At 41.4% G+C, this 19,390-nt stretch overlaps 1 protein-coding gene and 1 pseudogene across 25 annotated transcripts in view; one reads left to right on the top strand and one right to left on the bottom strand.

The window, feature by feature from the left end:
- Anks1b (ankyrin repeat and sterile alpha motif domain containing 1B) overlaps positions 1–19,390 on the top strand; it is a 1,083,815-nt gene that overhangs the window by 872,245 nt on the left and 192,180 nt on the right. The gene's annotated exons all lie outside the window — the stretch shown is intronic.
- Positions 3,433–6,364, bottom strand: LOC147823596 (protein kinase C iota type pseudogene; annotated as a pseudogene).

Below are 19,390 nucleotides of genomic sequence, written 5' to 3'. Positions count from 1 at the left end.
CATAAAAATTGAAAAAGTATGGTTGCACCGGAGCACGAATTAAGTCAGCTGTGTCCAGTCTTGTCTCCACAGAGGTTAGCACAGTGCATGTAACATAGGAAGCACCCTATAGTTGAAGATTAAATGAATAACTGATTAACAACAGGTGGTTCAATATGGCCATGAATAGAGCCAATATATGTATGCAGAATAGTCCTAATAAATCTGAGAGATAAGTAGGTCAACTTGATTGGCTTGATGCATAGGAGATTAGTAAATCACATTTCTAGGGAGGGTCCTGGGGGTATGTCCCTGGTACTACAGCTGGTCCCTAGCTCCTTCCTTCCTGTGGTCTTGCTCTCTCCTCTCTTTGCTTCCTGACTGCCAGGAGTTGATCAGCTTTCTTCTTTCATGGCCTTTCACCATGAAGCTTCTGCCTTGGAGCCATCCAACCATGAACTGAAACTTCTGAAACCATGAGCCAAAATAAATCTTTCATCCTCTAAATTGACTTTCTTAGGTATTTGGTCACAGTGACAAAAATCTGACTAATACAGCAGGGGTCCGATAATGATGATCATTGTGAGCCAAACTCAGAATTTGGGGTTTTAGAGACAGAAGGAAGCCTTTGAAAAACTTTTAAGCAGAAGCGTAACATGGCAACATTTATATTTTTAAAAAATTATTCTGGGAGCTATATGAAGAATAGATTGGAGACTGAGAAATCGATAGAAGATTAACATTTAATCGAGGTGTCAGACTATGAAAACATAATCCAAAATAAAAAAGCAGCAGAGGAAACACAAAGGGGAAGATGGGCTCTAGTGATGGCATGGAGTAGGGTTGATAAGATTTGGGGACCAGTAGACATGGGCTGAACAATGAGAAGAAAGGAAGTGTGGCTTTGGTTTACATGCCTGGTGCTATCATCCACTGCATTCACAGAGAGGGACCCGGCTCGGAAGGAAAGAATGAGTTCCATTCTACATGTGTGGAGGTTCTGGAGAACTTTCAAGGCTGTCAGATTTCCAAGCTGGGCCCTGTCAGAAGGATCAAACTTCCAACATCCCTTCTCAAAATGCGTCACATTATGAAGAAGTAGGTAAAGAAAAATGTTGATTTCTATTTGCAGGAGTAAAACATTTGATTAACATGCTGCTTATTCATTACACAAATATCCACCTACCTCCTCACCATCTCCACTTGTCAAAAAGATACATCTAATTCAACATCACCAAAACTAAATTCCTAATCTTCCCTAAAAATCTTCTCTTCCCTCAGCCTTTTCCCATCTAGCTTGATGGCAGCAGCATCTTTCTAGTTGCTCATGCCAGAAATCTTGACTGGCTGAGTCCTGGATGCTAGGTGCTGCTGGATGTTGCTTCTGTGCTTCGAATATATCCAGAATCTAAGAGCTCCTCATCCCTTTCACTGCTGCTTCTCTGGTTCAAGCCACCATTATCTCTTGACTGTACTATTGCAGAAGTCTTCTAATTGTCCTTCCTCCCTCCATCCTTATCTTCATTTGGGCTTTTCTAAATCTAAAGCCAAGGAGATCCTAAGATATAAGATCTCAACTTATCCATCCTGTCATTTTCCCCTACTTCCTTATAATACAAACTCCAGACCTTTCTTGATCTTCCTGAACATTGCAGCACATGCTCGTTTCATGCCCCTGCACTTGCTGTTCTACTCTCTTCCATTCACTTCCTTCAGGTCTTTCTTTAAACTGACTTTCTCTAAATTTCACACTCATAAAGAGAGTTTTCTCTAACTTCTTACTTTAAAAAATGCCTTCTCAATTCCCAAACAACTTTCTCTAATTTTTTGCTATCAAATTTTTTTCTTCATATCATGAACTAATCATTTATCCCACTTCTTTATTTTGTTTTTGTCTTTTTTGTTTGTTTGTTTGTTTCATTGGAATACAAGGTCAATGAAAAGATTTTTGTTTTAATAAGTGATTTATCCTTGTTATATTTAACAGTACCAGAATGGAATAGTTCTATTTTTTGACACATTACTGTTTTTTAATATAATGATAAATGCATTACATCAAGATTTCATACAAGGTAAAATATGGACCTTATAATGATCAAAAGTTTCCAAATGTATGTACTTGCTACATGTTAAGGTCAAAATATAAGTTAAGGATGTGGTTTTCTTCTTTTTGTTTTTTTTGTTTTGAATTTATATTAAATGGTTTTAAAAGGCTATAACATGAAAAAAGAAGAACACAACACAGATTACATTATGATGACCAAGGCAGTGTTCTACATGACAGAAATCAAAACAAAACAAATTTATACAGTAAATATACCAGTGCTGAACACAGTACTTGAAATTTAACCCAAGCTGCATATGCATAAAATGATCTGACCACAGGATTGTGCAAAATAAATTTTTTTAGAACACCAGAATGTCAACCATTCTGACTATAAAATGACTTATTCCCCTAAAGAGTATTTTGAGACAATTTCTGTATGACATAAAAAGAACTGACATAACACTTAAATATTACAAAAATAGTTGAAAACATATTTGTAATGCAGTTCTCTATAAAATATAGTTAATCTTATTACTTACAAAATTGAAAAGCAAAAGACTACCCTGAGTAATGGTGAAAACTTCAACAAAGAAAAATGCTCATCATTTGGATATCATTGGCAGAAAACTGATAAGATTTTGTTGAGGGAAACAAGGAAGGTATCTAATGAAGTTATTCATGTAAAATTTGTTCAAAAATGTTCATAAAGTTGTAAATTTCTGCTTGTAACATCTTAAAATATTATACCATGAACACACTTTCTACTATTTAACTGGAGGACAAAAGAATATCTTGAAGAAAGTGTTTCTCAAACTGAGGTTCAAAAGTCCAAAAGAGTTCTGATGTGGGCTCAGTAATAAACATGGTAAACAAACACCCTGGGTGATTATTCTACACTCCGAATTGCCCTACGGAAAAGAGCAACACTTAAAAGCAAGATCCTAAACATATTTCTGACATGTTAGAATTCTCTATAAGTTTATGTTGTGAATACTGCTTTCTGTTTTAAAACAAGTTCCAGGCATTTAGAGAAACGTACATGCCTTGGAAATGAACAGGAGAATGTCTATAAACATTTTCCTTTGATGTTTTCATTAGTTTCAAACTAAATTATATGAAGAAAAGACACTACATGAGTACAAGCTTTAGAAAAGTAATATTTCTCATGAAATGGGGCATCTAAAAATGGTTAAAAGATAATTTTTTAAATGTTTACAAATTTTAAATCATTCTGAATTTAAAACTAGATCATTAACTAAAATTAGGATGCTATATATCATCCTTCTGTTTTAGTATCATTTTTATGCCAAGGATGTGAAAGGTAACCATCATCATTTAAATGTAAATAAGTTATAACGATACAATCTTAGTTTAATTTAATTTTAGTTAATGGTCTAGTTTTAAATTTAGAACAATTTAAAATTTATAAACATTTAATAAATTATCTTTTAATTTTTTTTTAGATGCCCCATTTCATGAGAACTATTACCTTTCCAAAGCTTGTAGTCCTATATTGTATTTTCTTCATATAAAAAAATACAAGTATATGTGTTTTTATTCACAATTGTTGGTATTTTTTGGATTTTCCTGAAGTCTATATAAACTGACCCCAAAAGGTGGTCAGTTTCAAAAGTGTGGTTGGAGAGAAACTAGCATAGGTGAGATATTTTACTGAAAAGACAAATTGTTTTCTTGTATCATAAATAAAAATAAAAAATATTAGGCATTATGTCCCACTCAACAAATGGAATGTATATACAAGTGTGCTTAACAAGTGATTGCCTCATTGTTATTTAAATCAGTTCATAAAAATGTAATCTATGAACAAAAAATTCCATATTCTCTACTATAGACTATAAGAATCAAGCATTACATCTAAATATAGCTTCAAAACTATAAATTAAAGTTAGCTTCCAGACATCTCTGAAATGGTTAATTCTATCTAGGCTGGTAACAAGTTTTTCCAAGCATTAAATGGGAACATAAGGAAAATGCATAGTTGAAAGATGAGGATCAGACCCCTTCTTCTTCATACATTGTAAGAAGATTGATATACTCAAAACCTGCAAATTCATATCCATCAAGCTCCCTCATGACATCATTATCATCTGGGGTGAGTAGGGCAGGTTCATTAGTAAATTCAGGATCAAAGTTGTCCAAACCGAATCACTCAGAGATACTTGGTTTAAATGGAGGCACCGCCTGTTTTTGCTCCATCATGTCCCAGTCCACATTTTGAAAGAATGGATACTCCTGAATATCAGCAAAGCCCCTGTGAGGATGACAACCCAGTCATTCTTTTGGGTCCTTGTTCAGAAAACCCTCTAGGACACTTGCAGCTTGTACAGACAGAAAACAAGGTATGACAATGTCTCTTTCCAAAATTACTTGCAAGACATGCTCGATTGAGTGAGTTTTCATAAGGGTTATCAGAGCTATCATCAAGATCAAATGGAGACTCTCCCATCATCATGATATAGATCATGACTCCAAGATTCCACCAGTCCACACTGAAACTGTAATCTTCCCTTCTTATAAGTTCTGGAGCCACAAAATGAGGAGTGCCACAGAAAGTGTGGGTTGTGTCTCCTGGCTGTAAGTCTTCCTTACACAAGCAAAAATCGATGAGTTTAATGTGCCCTTCTGAGTCCAGTAATACATTTTCTAATTTTAAAATTTTGTGAAGTATTCCTTGCCGATGAAGGTAGTTGACTGCTAAACTGTTTTCTGCAGAGTAAAACCTGGCATGTTCTTCAGGAAGGGTGCTTTGTTGGTTAACATGAAACAGTAGATCTCCCCCATTGACATAGTCTAGAACAAGGAACAGTCTGCTTTCCATCTGGAAGCAAGCATGCAGTCCAACTAGAAAAGGACAATTGAATGCCTGCTCTAGAATGTGCTTCTCTCCCTGTATCTGATCAACGTTGACATGCTCTTTTTTCACTGCTTTCATTGCATACATATGATTTGATTCTTTCTGTTGGACTAACAGTATTTTCCCATAACTTCCTCTGCCAATCACTCGAAGCAAGTCAAAGTCCTCAAGACCTAGACCAGATGAAGCATTGCCACCTTCCCTGGTGTTCCCTGACTCATTCTCTTCATCAACTTGTTCTAAAGCCTCATGAGTTGAAAGGTTATGTGGGATCACTGTGTGTGCAGGGTCTGAAGCCATGGATGATGGATCAACTGGCACCCTGGGCTCTGTTGGTAAAGAATGCTGCCCACATTCAATTGTGACAAGTTTGTGGCACTTCTTGTGAACCGAGAGTTTACAGTTGGTGCACTTATACACTTGGTGGCCAAGTCCCCATACACGGTCTGTGCAGACAGCACAGTGAGCTCGCCTGCTGAAGCGTTTGGCCTGAAAAGTGTGGCCATTTGCATAATACAGCTTTCTCCAGTGGCCTGCAGCTCTGTGGTGGATGGATTTCTCTTCTCCTGGACAAGGCACTTTAGGATGTTCTGGTATGCAAGGCGATGAATGAATTAAGAGCTCAGAATCTTTCTTTAGCTCAGAAAGCCTAATGGCCTCTTCTAACTCCAACTGAGGTGACACAGTATACAGGTCTCCTTCCTCCTCTACCCAGTGTGTGGTGAAAAGCTGTTTATTGTCCAAACACCACACATCTGGATCTTTATCACACAGGCCCTCAAAGGGGATGGAATTCTCAAGAGATCTTGTCATGATGTCTCTCCCCAAAATCAGGGCTGATCGGGTAGAGGTGTGGGTAGTGGAGGTGCCTGGGAAGAAGGGACCATAGATGGGTTGGTTGCCCAGGGAAACAGGCAGGCAGGGCTCAGAGAACAAGAGCAGCCTGACTGCCTGCAGGGACCACACTGGCCAGAACTCTGCAAGGCTCTTTGTGAAGTTGTTTCCAGTAGTGGTGGGCAGGCCCGGGTGGATGTACATCAGGCTTCTCAGTGTCTCTCGGGGGCCGGTGGCTGTGACTCTGGTCTCCCCACCCTAAACTTTGACTCTCTAGGTTTTCTGTGCCTGGCTCTGGGGAGGCCTGCCCAGAGCTACTGGGTATTGCTGGGCCTGGTGATACTTGCCCCGTGCTCTTCCCAGTTTCTGTGCCATTGGTATTTGGGCTTAGGGAGACTTCACTGGGGTACCTTGATTTTGGTAGGTCACTAGTGGTCCCTCCCGGGAGACCTTCCCTGGGGTGTCTGTGACAGTCGTGCGGCTGCTGCAGCATGGCCTGTGGCCTCTGGATGGAGTCAGCCATCTTCTTAATCTTTCACAGATACTTTCTCTACCTGGGGTCCTGAGGCTGCAGCCTCTCAAAGTGGAGAAGCAGCTCAGCATGTTCACTGTTGACTGTCTCTGGCCAAGTGAGCTTGGGAGACAGCAGTTACGAGATTGTGATGCCCGTTAGCAAGGGTTCCAAGTTCTGTTTGGAGATGTTGCCAAGGAAGTGAGCTCATGTCTTGGGGTTCCACAACCGGAGTCTCCATGTAATAGAAAAGCCTATAGCCCTGTAGGGATAGAGACCCCTAGGCAGGGAGAGATGAGCCCCTCCCCAAAGGAGTTCAGATAGCTGGCAGAAGAGGCTTAACCACCAAAAAAACCTGACAATCTGCTGAGGCTGCACCTCCTCTTCAGGCTGTACCCTGCAAAGCTTGGTTTGCTAAGATCAAAAGGAAAAAGAACCTTGGCCCTAAGGTGTAAAGGGCCCCTGAAAAGACCCTTCCCTGTAGTCTCTAGTAGCGAGCTAAGTTAATCATTAACCAATCAAGTTGGGATGCCCTCAGCCCAAAGGCGGGATAGGCCCCAACTACTATAAAACCAGCATCTTGAGCCCCCCTGTTATGGTGCCTCCATTTTGGGCACCCCTGCCTGTCTCTCTGCAAGAAGGCAGCTGTACTCTTGCATGCTTGCTGAATAAAAGTACAACTTTGCTTCTATGCTTTCGGTCTCTATCTGATTCTTCCATAACCTTCTGCGTCATTGGGAGAGTCAGGCCCGGGACTGTGAGGACTCTGCCACTGTCTCCGCCCATGACAGCCATTTTTTCTTCATACTAAATAAATCAGTGGCCACTTCTTTTGTTATTTTTATCTAAGTATCTATGAATATTTTTTATCTATTTATCATATATCTGTTAGTTTTTCACTTTTGCATTACTGGGGCTTGTACTCTGCATCTCCTCAGTGAACTATATCCTCAGACATTTTACTCCAGATACCCACTAAGGATCTCACTAACTCACCAAATTGGTTGGGCTGGACTCCACCATGTGACCTTCTTACCTCAGCTGTCCAGAGGGCTGGGACTGCAGTCACACACCATCCTGCCTAATTCAGTGTGCAACTACAGTGGTCTGCTGTGCCTTTATTGCAGAGATTTTCTTCACTTTTCCAATGGGCTTCCCTTTTCATCAAAGAGCCTGAGAGAGGCCCTCTTTCTCTTGCTCACTTCTGCTCTGTCTTCTGGAGCTCAGAACAATGCCCTTTATGACCCCCTGCGCCTCTGTGCTGTGGATCCAGATACTGTCTCAGCACAGCCACTGGGGTGGGGGAGAGTGGTGCTGCTGGCACCTGCACAGCTCACCTCCTCGGCACGGGGGGGGGGAGGTGGGGGGGCGCTCTGCTCCTCCAGTTTTTTGCTGTTTTGCACAGTGAAGTACATCTGAGGATTTTATGTGGCTGTGATGTCCCTGGGGCTACTCTAGATCTATTTTATAGATAGAACATTTGAATATTCTATCTCAATCACTCAAATATGAGAAAGAAGGGAAGAAAGAAAGGGAAGTTCACTTTGTTTGCAAATAGACTAGCTACTCCTACTTTTTCCAGGTTCCTGTTGGATCAAGTATTGTTTTCCATCCTTTGACTTTCAGTCTATGAATTTCTTTTTGACTTAAATATGTATCCTGTATGCAGCAAATTGTTGGATCTTTTTTTTTTTTTTTTTTTGGTACCAGGGATCAAACTTGGGTCCTTGCGCTTGTGCAGCAGGCAGCAAAACCACTGAGCTAAATCCCCAGCTGGATCTTATTTCTTGATCCATTCTGCCAGTCTGTTTCTTTTGATTGGTGAATTGAGACCATTTACATTGATGGTTATTACTGATATGTATTGGCTTATCCTTATTATATTACTTTCCTGTTGTTGGTTCCCTCTGTTTAATTGCTTGCCTTGCCTGGTGGCTTCTTTTTATTGGTGTTCTTGGAATTGTGGTCTTTGTTATCTCTTTCTAAAATATCTTTCAGAACATTTTCTAGAGCTGGTTTGGTGGTCATGAATTTCTTCAGATGTTCTTTGTCATGGAAGTATCTTAATTCTCCATTGATTCTGAAAGAGTTTTGCAGGGTACATCAATCTGGATTGGAAGTTTTTTCTTACAGGACTTGAAATACTTCACTTCAAGCTCTCCTTAACTTAAGGGTTTATGTTGAAAAGTCTCCTATGATTCTGACGGGCTTTCCTTTATAGGTGATTTGTTTCTTTTCTCTAACAGTTTTTAATATTTTGTTCTTGGGCTGAATTCCTGGAATCTTGATTATTATATGCCTTGATGTAGATTTATTTTGGTCATGGCTACTTGGAGTTTTATATGCCTCACTTATCTACATGTTCAGTTCTTTACCCTGCTCTATAAGTTTTCTGTCATTACTTCTGTGAACAGGTTTTTTAATGTCCTTTGCACTGACTCCTGCTTCTTCATTGACTGCAATCAATCTTATGCTGTTGTTCTTTGCATCATCTTACAGCTGTTGGATTGTTTTTTCATGAACTCTTGCTGGGTTTTTTTGTTTTTTGATTTTTGGCACTAGGGATCAAACTCGGGTCCTTGTGCTTGCACAGCAGGCGGTGAAACCACTGAGCTAAATCCCTGGTCAAACCCTTGCTGTTTTTAAGAGATCTTTCTTTTCATAATCACTAACCACAATCCTGTCTTCCAGGTCTGATATTCTGTCTTCACTTTCATTTATTTGGCTTTGCAAACTTCCAGTGGAATTTTTAATTTCCTGGATATTTGTTTGAATCTGTTTCATGTACTCCATTTCTTTCCTATATTGGGAATTCATGGTTTTCATAATTTTCCTAAGCTCCTTTGTTTCTTTTATCTATGTCTATTCTAGATTTGCTGAACAGGTCCTTCATTATGGTCATCATCTTTTTTTTTAGAGATTATTTCTTCTCTGATTTTCTCTATAGCCTCATTTATCTGTTTATTTACTCCTGCTGATATCATTTCAGAAAATTTCAGTGAGTGGCTTCTGACTTCCTCTGTCTCATTGTCCCCTGGATTTCTCCTGGGTGGGCTGGAGGTCTGTGGTTGCATTTTGCTTCTGCATCTTGTCATTTCTATTTTCTTATTTTAATTTGCTTTCTTTGTTGATGTGAAGTTTTTTTATATTAGGTAGTTTTATCACTAGTATCAAGACTTCTCTAGGAAATGTCTATTCCTCAGAGATGTCTTCTAGGTATAGCTGGATCTTGGTCTTTGTGTCTATCCCAAGATCTTACTTTCCCAATTTATTAGGGATAAGAAATTGCTATCTATTTGGCTCAGTTCCCAGTCCTTTGGTACTGGACTATGGTGATGATTATGACCCCAGACAATCACAGTGTTGTCATACAAGGGTGAACAGCTGATTACAACAGGTATGGAATCCTGGCTAAAGTAGTATAATTAACAATAACAATATCATCAAGCACAGCCTGGAAACTGACAAATTGCAATAAATGCTAATTTGGTACCTTTAACCATAGGAGCAAGATCTATGGTTATATAACAACATTCAACATAAACCAGAATCTTGTATGCTATGATTTTCCCATTGGTAGAGTGATTTTACTGTGAAGAGGGTGGATTATAGAGGACAAAACAGAGCAATAACAGAAGAGAAATATAGTAGAAGCAAGGATGATCACTCAAGCTTTGGGAACCTAGAGAAGAGGACAGGAGAGAACAAATGGAGAAGAAAGCAAAAGAATATCAAAGCAAACCAGGAAGATGGTGACAATGTTCATTCACATGAAAATATCAAAAAATCAAGAAAGACAGTTGAGGAAAGAGAGAAATAGGACAAGCAAAACAAACAATAGAAGTCAAAACTTAAACAACCCCCCCCCCAAAAAACTGACAGAAAAAGGAAAACAAAACAAATAAAGGGAGAAGGAAGAAAAAACCATTCCTCTAGTGCCTAAACTTCTGTGGTCCTGTCCAAATCAGAGCCCAAATCTGTGCTGGGTAACTCTGCCAACGCTGCAGTAGTGATGGCCAAGGCTGCTTCCTGTCCCATGTACAGTTGGCCCCTCCTGGACCTGGCACAGCCTCCTCTGTTCCACACCACTGGCCCCTCTCACGTACCGCCCTCCTTGTCCCACCACTGTGGCTTGCACTGCCGATCACAGCCACATCCACAGTCTGAGTCTCCTGAGCCAGTCGTAGGGCAGGATGGGTCATGTTTTTCTACTCACTGTCTTCAATGCCATTGCTGGTACCTGACCTTGTACCTCTAGCAACAGCTAGAGGTTCCAGTTAGCCACTATGACACATGACAAGAAACAAACTGGTGGCCCATCAAGGAGGGAGAAGCTTCCAGGTCACTCACCCTTGTGTGTGCTGGGGAAATTTGTTGCCAGGCTGCAGTGTCCTCTGCTTGCAGGAAAGCAAAAGAGGCAAGGGGCCATATATCACAGATCCATCCTGTGTGGATGTGAGTTTGCCACACATCTGTAGTCTCTCTGGTTTTTGGGGGGAGGGAGCCTTCCTGGAAATGGTGGTTCCCACTCTGTACTCAGATGGTAAACTCACAGGGAGCCCTGTGAACTGGATAATCATTTTATAAAGTCCTATACCTATGTTTTGTTTGATCTACAAGTCTCCTGTTTCAGATTGGTTTTGGCATCAGGATGTATATCCCCCTTTTCTTCCAATTACCTGTGTTTTTAGTAATTTTCTCTGAGTAGTACCAACATGGATCCTCTTCTATTCAGCCATATTGAATTCCTCCATTTCTCTTTGATTAACTGATGGACAATATTGCTACCAAGTCGGCATTACTCCACTCAGCTCAGAAAAATTTCCATATGTTTTTCAGACACAAAATGAAATTGTGCCATCAAGCCACATAAATACCACTTCGTTCCACAGCCATTTTCCTTACCACTCTTTAGTTCGACAAAGTTGTTAAAGGTGAATGCTCTGTAATGTGAATATGGAGACATTTACACTTGAAAAAATTCTATTCATCTGAAAGTCTCTTGAAGTCACAATCATTTGAGTATAATATACCCTTTATCTAAGATTCTTATATTTCTTTTGTTTCTACTTTCAGGCTTAGTATTTCTCATCTTTATGCCTTAAAAAATTGAGATATTGTGACAACAGAGTTAAAATGAAGAAGCAGACCTCTGCTTTTGCAAATCCTCTCAGTAATCTGAGAGCTGTGTAGCATATGGTGACAAGTGTAGGCTAGTTGTCCATTATAAGAAATGTCCAATAAAGGCTTGGATCTCATCTCTACTATTTATTTACCTAACAATGTACTCATTTTACAAATCCAACCAAGAGATATTTATTAAATATTTAAGATGAGCGAGGTGCCCTGGATAAAATGGAGCTATGAATGAAATACTCTGTCCCCAAGAGCATCCTGTCCGGTGGTAAGAAAAGTGTGCACGGAGCTGTAATGGAAAGAGAAAGGTGCTTGTAGTGTATTAACTAATGGGCAACTTTTAACTCTGAATCAGCATGGTCTGGAGGTGGAAGACCCACCTGAGGATTGTTGTCAATAGCCATAGAAAGAGAACTGGAGGGGAAGATCTTGCCTGTTGATTTTCTAGGAGAAGCTTGCTGTGGATGGTTTTCCTGATGTGCACTTGGCTGTTCTCATCAGAGAAGGAGCTTGGGGCCTCACTGTCACTGGGAATGGTGGCTGTTCTTGTCAGGGGAGCTCTGGTCTTCACCATGAGCATCACTTCCTGGCTCCAAGGTGGATCCCTCAGCCTGGTAGCACAAATCCTTCATCCCACCAGTGTAGGTTTTTTGGCTTCCAGCACTGCCCTTTGGGCCTTCGGGGTACAGATCCTCAATACAGACAAGCAAGAGATATTGCCGTGGGCTCTAGGCCACTGGGTGGACTCATGGAGAACACTGCCTTGGACTCTAGCCCTGTAGCTGGACTTGTGCAGGACATTGTTGTGTGATCCAGGCCCTTGGCTGGATTCTTTGGGCCTCTAGTTTGCAGTTAATCTTTTGCACTCCTCTCTCTGTATTTGACTTTTTGGGTAAATGTCATAAAATAATCCTATAAACTATGTGTCCTGTATTAAATCTATTTCCCTTGTAAACCCTGACTACAGCAGTGCTCCAATGGCAGAGAGCTCACAGTGCCTCAGGAGCATGAGGAGATCCATAGGTAAAAAACCTGGCACTGCTCTCTTTAACAACTGAGATGGAATCCATCAACCTACCCTTATCAAAGCAACAACCAAGGCTAATGTCTCAATCCATTTTGTTGCACTGTAACAGAATACCACTGACTAGGTAATTTACAAAGAACAAGAATTTCTTGCTCACAGTTCTAGAGGCTAGAAATTCTAAGACCAAGGCACAGGCAGGCTGGTTGACTGGTGAGGGCTGCATCCACCCTCCACAGGGTCATCTGACAGAAAGCGGAGAGGCAAGCGGCAAGCGAGGAGGCTGTTTAAGGCCCCTCTTATAGGGCCTTGGTCCCATTCACGAGGGAGGAGGGTCCTGGCCTGATGACCTCCTTAGCCCTCACCTCGTCTTACTCTCACATTGGCCACACCTGAGCATGTAGCAGGTCGAATCCACTGAAGCCTTGCAGTCTTGGAGTGCAGAAGTCTGGGAGTTTTTCCCCTTAATAGAAAAAGAAAGGGATAGATGATAAAATGTATCCTCCAAGCACTTATTCTCTATGAAATCATGTTTGAGAAAAATGCAAAAGAAAAATAAAAACATGTTCCAGACTTCAAGGACCCTGAAAAGTACAGATAAATTATAGGTTGGTGTTGTAGTCAGGATTTGCAAGGGAATAGATTTAATACAGGGCATATAATTTATAGGATTATTTTATAATATCCACCCAAATAGTCAAATGCATAATAGTGCAAGAGATCTGTCCATGAGATAGAGATCCGAGGAATCCAGCCAAGGGCCTGGATCCCACAGCAAGGTCCTGCATGAGTCTAGCTACAGGCCTTGAGCCCATGGCAATGTGCCGTGCAAGTCAGTATCAAGGATCTGCACCGAGAAGGCCCAGAGTCCAGTGGTGGAAGCTAGAAAGTCTGAGCCTGCAGGGTGAAGGATTTGTGCCACCAGGCTGAGGGATTTGTGTTAGAGCCAGGAAGTGATGCTCAAAGTGAGGACCAGAGCTCTCCTGAAGAGAACAGCTATCCCTGGTGATAGCAAGGACCCGAGCTCCTCCAACAACAAGAACAGCGGAGTTCCCATGAGGAAAACTAGCCTCGGGAAGCTTCTCCAGGAAAATCAACAGTATCTTCCTCTCCTCTCCCATTCTCCTCTTCTGCCATTCTGGCAGCAATCCTCAGATGGATGTTCTACTCCCAGAACCACACTGACTCAGTTCAGCTGGGTTTTCCCACTCAAAATGGCCATTAATTAATCCACCACACTTGGTGTTTGGATTAAGTACTATTATCTCCCCCTGTAAGTGGGATACATCAGGATTTCTTGACATGGATGCAGCATGCCCAAAGTACATCTTTGAGATTCTGTATCTCTCAGTTCCCAGATAGTTCCATTGTCATTGATCCTATGGTGACACTTGAGTGGCAAAGATGTAGACGATGAGGGGAAAAGACCTTTGGAGGTGTGGATTTAGATATTTCGGAAAGGCCGTATCAAATAGATGAGAAATGAGTTGGGCCTTGAAGAATGAGAAGGACCTGAAGAGCTAGACTGGACGAGTAGGCTGAGTACCAGAACCAGGCAGCAGAAGATCCATTCCAGGATAGGGGGTAGGAGATAGAACAGTGTGCCTAGGGTTCCTTTTAAAAATGTATATTGTGGAAGATTGAACTATAAAGATAGAAACCTCTGTTGGCCAGATTGTGGGAAGTTTGTTGTGCCAGGCCAAAGACCACAATCAAATAGACACCAAGGAGATTTAGGGAGAAGTAGCATCTTTGAATTTATGTCTTAGAAACATTAATTGGTAGAGATTATTACAATAATATAAGGATGAGACAACAGATACTGCCTGAGAATATACTGATAGTAATGGAAAGAAAGGAACATGCGGGCCGGGGATTTAGCTCAGTGATTCTGGCCCCTGCTTCGTAAGTGCAAGGACCCGAATTCGATCCCCAGTACCAAAAAAAAAAAAGAAAGAAAGGAACATGTATGCAGTGAAAGGCTCTGACAAAAATGTAATCCTTGGGGAAAATTGCCATATTCTCAAATGGACATAATAGATATTTTGAAGGAAAATTAGTAAAACATTGATAATAAAAAATTGAAGATAACGATTATTTTGAATTTGCATGATGAGGAGAATGGTAAGGGGAGAGTGTATATTGAGATAGTGCTTAGTTTGGCCAGAAATCAAATGATTAGTTTGGATTTAGATATCTGGACTTCGAAGCGATGGCTGAACTTCAAGGAGAAACATCTGGTAAACCTTAAGAGATCAGAAGTGTAGATTAGGCAGCAGGTAGTCAGTACAGACAAAGATGTTAGCTAACTAGCAAGGTGGTGATAAATGTAACCATGAGACAAGGACAGGTCTCTGAGGGTCCTGGATTCTAGAGGTCAGAGACAAAGAATGAGGAACAGAACTACAGGCACATCCTTACTTAGAAGACAGAAAGAGAAAAATGAGCCTGCAAAGCCAAAATAGGCTGGTGAAAGAGATCATCTCAAATAGCTCATTATCCATGCTGACTATTCTAAATCAAGCTTTTTAACCCATCAGATTACCTTGATTGTCTTTGGCAGTGTATGAAAACATTTGTACTCTATTCTGAGCACACTCAATGCTGTGTTTTCCTAAATTGTTAGTGAAACACTCGAGTCCAGGGTTCAGTTTTGTTCCCTGTCTACTCCTCCTTAACCTGTCACCTTGATAAGATCACCAGTCAAAAGAGGGAAATAATGCTGTAATACCACAAGATGCATAAGAATGTTGTGCAGAACAAAAACACATAACTAATTTTAAAAGTACACATTTCAATGAAGCCATCAGGCTGCTTTTCTAATTCATCAAAAATAAATGAAATTCATGTGCAGGTCTCAAACCATGGCCAAACTTAGCTTACCAGACAAAAAGACAAACAGAATTATTTTTCTGAATTTAAATAGGCAGAGCGAGATTTTTCAATATATACACCATATTTTATTAAAGGTCCTTTGCATGCTTGATACTGCAGCAGGCAATATACCAGATAGAAAGTTAAATCAACAAGGGTTCTGCTATGAAAATGTTCAGAGTCTAATAATAAAGAAGAAAAACAGGAGTCATGAATAATAAAACATAAATCAATATGTGACAAATGCCATAAAACCCATATGAACCAAGCACCATTGATATTTGGAGAACAGGAAATTCCTGGCTGAGGGATGGAGAGAAGAAAGGGCCTTGAACAAGGACAAATTGTGACAGATGGGAAAGAAAAGGAGGGCATGGTATGTAGCCCCAGAGGGAAGAGGCACCGACAGGCTTGGACAATGGCAAGGAGCACAGTTAGCTCAGAACATGGAACAATTAGGGGAACAGCAGGAGGCAGGCAGATTGTACATGTAGGGGGCAGATGCCAGGCTAAGGAGTCAGGGCTTTATTCTGCAGACAGTGGAGCATGATAAGAACAAAAGACCCAGAGAAGCAAAGTAACACAATTGGGCCAAAGCTTAACGTGGTCCAGCAGGCATAGTGATGAACTCTGGGAGGATAAGGCAGGGGGATCACAAGTTCAAGGCCAGACTGGGCAATTTTTTAAAAAAAAGGTCCACCCAGGGGGTAGGCTTCTGGGAGAAGATGGAGAAAATAAAATTTGGTGATAAGATGATTTTTCAAGTTTCTCACTTAAAAAGAGGAGAGCAGAGGTTATAGTTCACATCTAGATATCCCCCCAAGAACCCTATGTGCCCAGAACCATAGGTGGGGCTTTTGGAAGGTGATTGAATTATGGGGGCACTAGAGCTAAATGTGATGTCAGGAGGCGAGGTGCGGTTGGAAGAGGCATGTCACTAGGGGTGTGGCCTGGAAGGGTATGCTCCATTCCTGGCTCCTCCCTTCTCTCTCTGCTTCCTATCATGATATGAGCAGCTTTTCTTCCACCGGGCCACTCTGCTATGCTGTTTCTTCCTTAGGTCTGGCCGAACATGGACTGAAATGAGAGCCAAGATAAACCTCTTCTCCTTTCACTTCTGGGTGTCAGATGTTGTGTCCTAGTGGTACCAGAGAAGTACTGTGATCATTGCTGTGACACTACGTGACCATGTGGTTCAGAAGCCCCTGGAACTGGTTCATGGCAGGAGTCTGGAGAGGTTGGAAGATGCTGGCTAGAGAAGCCCTAGAATGCTGTAGGCTGAACTTGATAGGAGATTCTGGTCAGAGTTCAGAAAACTAGAATGAAGACAGAAATGTAAATGGTAAAGACCAGGCCATGGAGGTTTCAGTTGGGACCTCCATTGGTAGTTGAACTCAAGACCATATGTGTCATGCTGTGGCAAAAAAATTATCTATATGTTGCTCATGTCCTGTGACTTTGCAGAACACTGATATTAAGGGCAGTGGGCTAATTAATCTGGCACAGGAAATTTCAGCCCCATATTCAGTCTGTGGCATGGATACTGTTGTAAGCTTTAGCCAAATTTATATTGAGAATCAAGAGCAAACGGCACAACTAAATGATTTTTTAAGTTTTCAGCTTCACTAGAAAGGAAGCACCAGAAAAATTGGTGTATTGGAGAGCTTGTTGTTGAAAAGATTAAAAAGAAGACAAGTTATTTACATCAGGACAATAAGAAAGATGACTTGAGGGCATCCTTAGGACTAGCAAGACCTCATCATTTGTAGGCTCAAAGTTGCAAAAGTGAAAAGACTTTCCTTTGAGAAGAGAACTCCAGGAAACTGAGCTTATTCAGTGCCAGCTAGGAAAGAGTTTCTCAGAGTTCAGCCATGCAGGGACTCAGAGGCCTCTACAGTCATGATACAAGGGGCCAGGCTACTGCTTGAGTTGGTGGCAGACCTTGGTGTCATCCATGTGGTCCTGATTTTACAGGCATACAGAATGCAAGAGTTGTGGTGTCATGGAGGTTTCTACCTGGATTTCAGAGGATGGTCTGGGAGGCCAGATAGTATGCCCCTGAGAGGGCAGTGTGTGAAGCTTTGAGAATAAAATCAAAGGTACAGTGGAGGCTCCAGGAAATGAGAGGCACCAGGAACATGGAACATTGGGTGAAGAAAGCAGCAGACAATGAACAAAGCCACCCCGAGAGAGAGAGGCCATGATATCTGCAACCAGAAATGCTGTAGGGGTGGGGCCACCAAAGCCCTTTGGAGCTCACATCTTTGCCTCGGATGCTGGATATGGAACTATGGGTTTAATGTTTGTCCTACTGGGCTTTGGTCCAATTTCTTTCCATCCCCTTATTTCTCCCTTTTGGAATGGGAATATTTATCCTGTGCCATTGTATGTCAGCAGTATGTGACTTTTTTTATTTTTACAGGGGTTTACAGCTAAGAATTTCAAGTCTCAAAAGAGACTTTAGACTTGGACTTATCAGCTATGCTGGAACTGTTAGGACTTTGGCAACTCTTAGAGATGGACTAAATGTATTTTGCCTAAAGAGATGCACGTGAGTCTTTGGAGATAGGGTTGGAATGTTATGGTTTATATTTAGATGCCCCCCAAGAGCTTCATGAGCTTATAGGGGGGCTGTTAGAAGGTGACTGAATTATGAGGGCACTATAACTAAAAGTGACATCAGGAGGTGGGGTGTGATTGGAAGAAGCAGATGACTAGGAGTGTGATGTGGAATGGTATGTAGCCATCCCCAACTTCTCCCTCCCCTCTCTGCTGGCTACCATGATGTAAGCAGCTTTTCCTCCTCCATGCCCCTCTGCCATGCCAGCCTGCCTTGGTACCATCCAACTGTGAGCTGTAACTGTAAGCCCAAACGGACCTCTCCTTCCTCAAGTTTGGGTATTGGGTACGGTGTCGCAGTGAAGAAGAAAGTAGCTGAGACAGCAGGATCCTATGAAAACTGTCACAGCATATCCTTTCAAAGGAAATTAATTTTAATAGAAATGTGACATTTATCCTGTCTTTTCATCCTCCGTTTTATGGTTGAATGTAGTTTGAGAATAGAAGAAAAATACATTGTCCACTAAGAGCAAAGAGCAACATGCCAGCTGCCCTAGGTAAGGGCAGGAAGGAGACAGGTAGGACTGTTGAAGTGCGGTTCTAAGCCCATGAGTGACCACAGTTGCCCTTGAGACTTTGCACAGAGTTCAAAAACGTGAAATGTACATACAATTTCAGGGGGGATTTGGACTCTCTGGACCCTATGCACTGAGCCCCAGAAACTCAAATTAAGAATCTCTACACTGGAAAAGGAAAAACAAAGGATGCTGCAGAAGCACCGTCAGAAGTAGGAACACAGAAACCCACAGTTAACAAAGTCAAGGTCACCAGCCCCAGATGATTCCTCTTAAGACCCTTGCAGGAATTACCTGGCCTGATTCCCACTAGTGAAGCAGAGATATTGGAGGCAGGACCCCAAACTCTGAATTGTCAATTAACCCAGGTCATTCTGATAAGGAATCAGGGTTTGAAGCCACTAACCAAGTCTCTTCAGGACCCTAGCTATTGTCTTTCCTCAGCAGGTAGGGTATCCTGATGTTTCTTAAATTATGAATGGAAATCCTTCAATGTGTCATTATGAAGCTAACCATTGGGAAGACACAATTTAAACTTGACCTTAACATCTCAGTGTATCTTCATTAACTCCTTTTTTGTTTGTTGGTTGGTTGGTTTTTGTTTTTTTTATTTTTTTTTCATTAACTCCTTTCACTCCCTTCTTACACCTTTCCCAGTTCCAACCTTTCCCACTGTCTAGTTCTAGTTCATTGTTATCATTATGACTCCTGACTTTTCAGGGCTTACTAGAATAGCCTAGTGCTCTAGAGTTGTCTCTTGAGAATGAGGCAGACTGAGTTCCTGATGAATACCCCCTGCATTATTCTCTTAACTGATCTTTGACCTCCATACTATATATATATCCTGAGCTTCCTTCTCCTGCTAGCCTCCTGTCTCCTCAGGGATGATGGAAATAGCTATGACCAAGGAATTAACACTCAGAGGGCCACTATTTAATTCATGTCTGTGCTGTCCAGTGTTCCTGACTATTTCAGG

This window comes from Heterocephalus glaber, unplaced genomic scaffold (genome assembly GCF_053883595.1).
Source record: "Heterocephalus glaber isolate CG9 unplaced genomic scaffold, H.glaber_assembly_v1.0 deba00001572, whole genome shotgun sequence".
Lineage (NCBI taxonomy): Eukaryota > Metazoa > Chordata > Mammalia > Rodentia > Bathyergidae > Heterocephalus > Heterocephalus glaber.
Note: the sequence above shows the minus strand (reverse complement) of the source record. Positions and strands in the feature narration are given on the sequence as shown.